We start from the raw sequence: 3731 nt of genomic DNA, 5'->3' as shown, positions 1-3731 counted from the left end.
CATGCTCCTCCTGCCCTCGCCCCCCTCCCTCCCCCCCCTTCTGTAACCCTGCCGCTGCTCGCCTCATGAATGTTTAGACACGCCAATCGCTGCTGAAAGGCACCAAATTAACCCGCAGGATTGGAAATTTGCTCACTTTTCCCCACTTTTTAGATCGTTCCGAAGGCTCTCCCTCTCTCCACCACATCACCACGGCTGTGACCTGGTTGAGAGGTGGAATCGCAACTTGGCGAGACGAGAGCCTCGGACGCTCGCTGCAGACCAACGTGAGGAAATGAACTAGTATGAGGATTATACAGAAATATGTTTGATAAATAAGTAAATGTTTACTACCCGCGGCCCTCTGATAAATCATTTATCGTCTGCAAATGAGTCAAAGCTGCTAAACAAATTGAATCATTAGGCGTCAACTCACGAGCTTCAAAAAAAAAAAAAGCTAAAAAAAAAAAAGTCTGTGTGTTAACAGAAGATTGGCCAAATAAACTATTGATTCAGGGCTTCGCAACCCTTTGACGTCACAAATCCTCAAATAGATCACCCACCGTTGGCGCCATGCTACAATTTAAGTCGTCGGAAAAATCTATTTCCTGTCAGGGCCCATTTGGATGTATTAGCCAGGGAATTCATTGAAATGACAATTTCAGACCAAAATGGATGATTTCCTATTTCTTTTCCAACGTGGGTCCTTGAGATTTTTCAGAGCGTCACAATTTTGGGCCTAACTGGTGACGAGCTAATTTTTTCCGACTTCCCAGGAATACTCTCAATTATCATCAAATTTTTAAACTCTGCTCTGGTTTAACTAAAAAGGATACAAAACTCTGGAATTTAGTGTTGCCCATTTGTCAAAGATGCCTTCTTTCAATTTAGGCTGATAAGATGAATTCCCTAATCGGAAATCATCAAAGTTCAAGTCCTGGAATTCAGTCATGACTGTATTAAAGCAAAATGGCTGACATGGAGATCCTCAGAATAACAATTTCTTCCAAGTGATGTTGGGGTCTACAAATAAAGCTCCTGTTTCTGCTAAGTAGGGACCAGCTTCTTAGTGGCCCGTATCCAACGTCTTACGTTCTGCCGCATTGTCTCCATTGTTCTCAAGGAAGCTCCCTGGAGTCGTACTCGGGATGTGCTAGCAACGCACCGTTAGCTTCCGGGCTCTGCGCCAAGTCCACTTAACGACACCACTCAGGTAAAAATGGATGAAGGTCTTACTTTTGCCAACATGTACAAAGAATGTTTTGACAACGGAAACAAAATAGAAAAGAAATGCTCGGAATAAACGGCACAATGTCTAAATTGGTGATTTTTGGATCGTGGGAGGAAGCTGGAGTAAAACTCCCGCCAGCAGGGCGGCTGAAAATAGCCACAGTGCTGCGCTATATCAGTATCACGGAAAAATTCGATTGCTATATATTCCATCTCAACGGTGACCCTAAACAGTACAACAGGAAGTGAACAGATGGATTTTCGCCAAGAAACTTTTACGGAACACAAGTTGGGCATTACAGACGGGCCCTGGAGGATGCGCAACAGTTTGGGCATCCATGGCTAGTTTTCCGTGACGCTAACCTTCTTCCCTCAAGTCCGAAGACACAATACTAACATGTTGGATATCGATCGGCCATGCTCTCATGTTGATTTTAATCGCCTGCCTGGCAACTGGTGGAAACGGCACGTCAGGAACGAGAAGGAATTAAGAGCAAAAAAAAAAAAAAAAAATACAATGTGCTCCTTAAGCGGACTTGTACTGTCGGCAATCAGCTTGAAGCACCACAGCAATCGATAGAGACAAAACACAACCACGGGCGATCTAGCCCGGTGGTGGTGATTTTTTTTTTTTCTTCCTTGAATGTTGTTTCACAAAAAAAAAATAACAAGTGTGAAATGTTGGCGAGTATGAGCTACACAGCTAGAGGACATCGATGGGATTATGTTAACAAGGCGGCCATCTGCATGCTGGCAACCCTTTCTCAATGGAAGCAATTCAAATAGATCACAAGGCTATGGATTTTATTTTTAAGCCTGATGTGCTAAAAGAAAAAAAAAACAGACGAAGAACCGAAAAAAGGTCTCGGGATTGGACTTGATTCCCGTGATGCTTTGTGACTAGACTCCCTTTCATGCAGTCAGCCCGGTGAGCCATTGATTTCTGGGTTTTAGCCTCAGGAGATGAGACAGTTTGCATGTTTGGCCTCCAGGACCCATAAATCACATTGATCAGCTGCCATATTAAGGCCATGCCAACACAACCCCAACAGAGGCTTTAGAAAACAATTAGAGGCAAAGAAGAAGAAGAATCAAGGAGGTCAAAAGGCTTTTAGGAGTGTGATTTAAGCCAATACATTCATTAGTATTACTCTATTAATCCATAGGTAAAGTATTGGGACATCTCCATGAAGACTAAAATAAGAATATGTGACAGCGTTTTCTATTTTTGGAAAATCTTTAATGTCACTGGCCACCAAACTCATCCTTTGCAATAGAAAAGGAGCTCGGCAAAAATCTCTAAATTGGAAGCATACAATCGTCCGAGACTAAATCGATTTGCATGTCGCACTGAGTTTGTTCAAGTTTTTGGAATTGTTGTCAAGAGTTTGTCAAAGGTGTGAACACCGAATGTATGATTGATGTGTTTTGGCCGTCTTCTCGACCAGCGTGGCATTTATTTTTAACAATCACTAAGTATTCTGTATGTTGCTCTTGTCCTGCACACTCTTGATGAATAATTTGAGTTGCTGGTGAAGCGAAACATTGAGAACTTGACCGCGGGGCGGCGGAGCCTCCGAAGAGAAGCGAGCGGTTTGATCTTGACTGGCTTTTACAGCTAATCTATCTCCAACGCGAACGCGCAATTGCATGTCAGTCAACGGGTTGGTGGAGTGGATTGTCTCGTAGTTGCTCTGTAAAAGACGCGTGAGTGCTTCCCAGGTGGGCTTTTTGCGAGTGGATGCACAACAAATCCCACGCCGACCAATGAAAGAATGCAATTTAAAGCTGGATTGAAAGTACAGATCTCCAAGTTCCTCCGATTGTCAAACCGGATCACAAAGAAGCACGTTTTATTTGTCCGCCATCATGAAAGTGACAAGTCATGCGGATGACCTCATTAACTGTTTCCGGATGTACAGTCAAACCTCGGTTTTCGACCACAATCCGTTCCAGAAGGCGGTTCGAATTCCGAATCTATTTTTCCCATTACAAATAATGGGAAAAAATTTAATCCGTTCCAAGACTAAAAAAAACAAATTTTTTAAGCATTTTTTTCATTTGCGCATTTTCGTCCGATTGCGCAACTGCACCGCGCTGGTCGCATTACTGTGAATTACTGGAATTTAGGAAATATTTTTAAAGTCCTGATGTACTTTCCAAAATTTCGAAAACCGAGGTTTGACTGTAATTAAATTCTCAACCTCAAAAAGTATCAACCGAATGAATACAACGGTATCAACACCCTATTTGACCTCCCCGCAGCCGACCGGCCCCCTCCTTCTCCTCCCCCTCCAGTTGTCGTGTGGATATTAGAAGCCAACAGGATTTGAGGGCGAGTTCGTGGTTGTGTTGAGCTCCTCCTGGGATTACCCATCTTGGCTTTCTGACGCCACTCTGGAGAGCTTCTGGCTTTTACTCTGCCACTGTGTGTACACACATCTGCCACTTCCTCCCTGGGGGAAGCGTAGCACACAGGCTTTAGCCTCTTTGCAGTGCCAAACGAAAGCCACCAGGGACAA

General features: G+C 43.8%; 1 protein-coding gene across 2 annotated transcripts in view; it reads left to right on the top strand.

Moving 5' to 3' along the window:
* drosha (drosha ribonuclease III) overlaps positions 1-3731 on the top strand; it is a 98009-nt gene that overhangs the window by 29011 nt on the left and 65267 nt on the right. The window lies entirely within an intron of this gene.

The sequence above is a fragment of the Syngnathus floridae genome, chromosome 20, assembly GCF_059516105.1.
Source record: "Syngnathus floridae isolate MCC-2025c chromosome 20, RoL_Sflo_1.0, whole genome shotgun sequence".
Taxonomy (NCBI): Eukaryota; Metazoa; Chordata; class Actinopteri; order Syngnathiformes; family Syngnathidae; genus Syngnathus; species Syngnathus floridae.
Note: the sequence above shows the minus strand (reverse complement) of the source record. Positions and strands in the feature narration are given on the sequence as shown.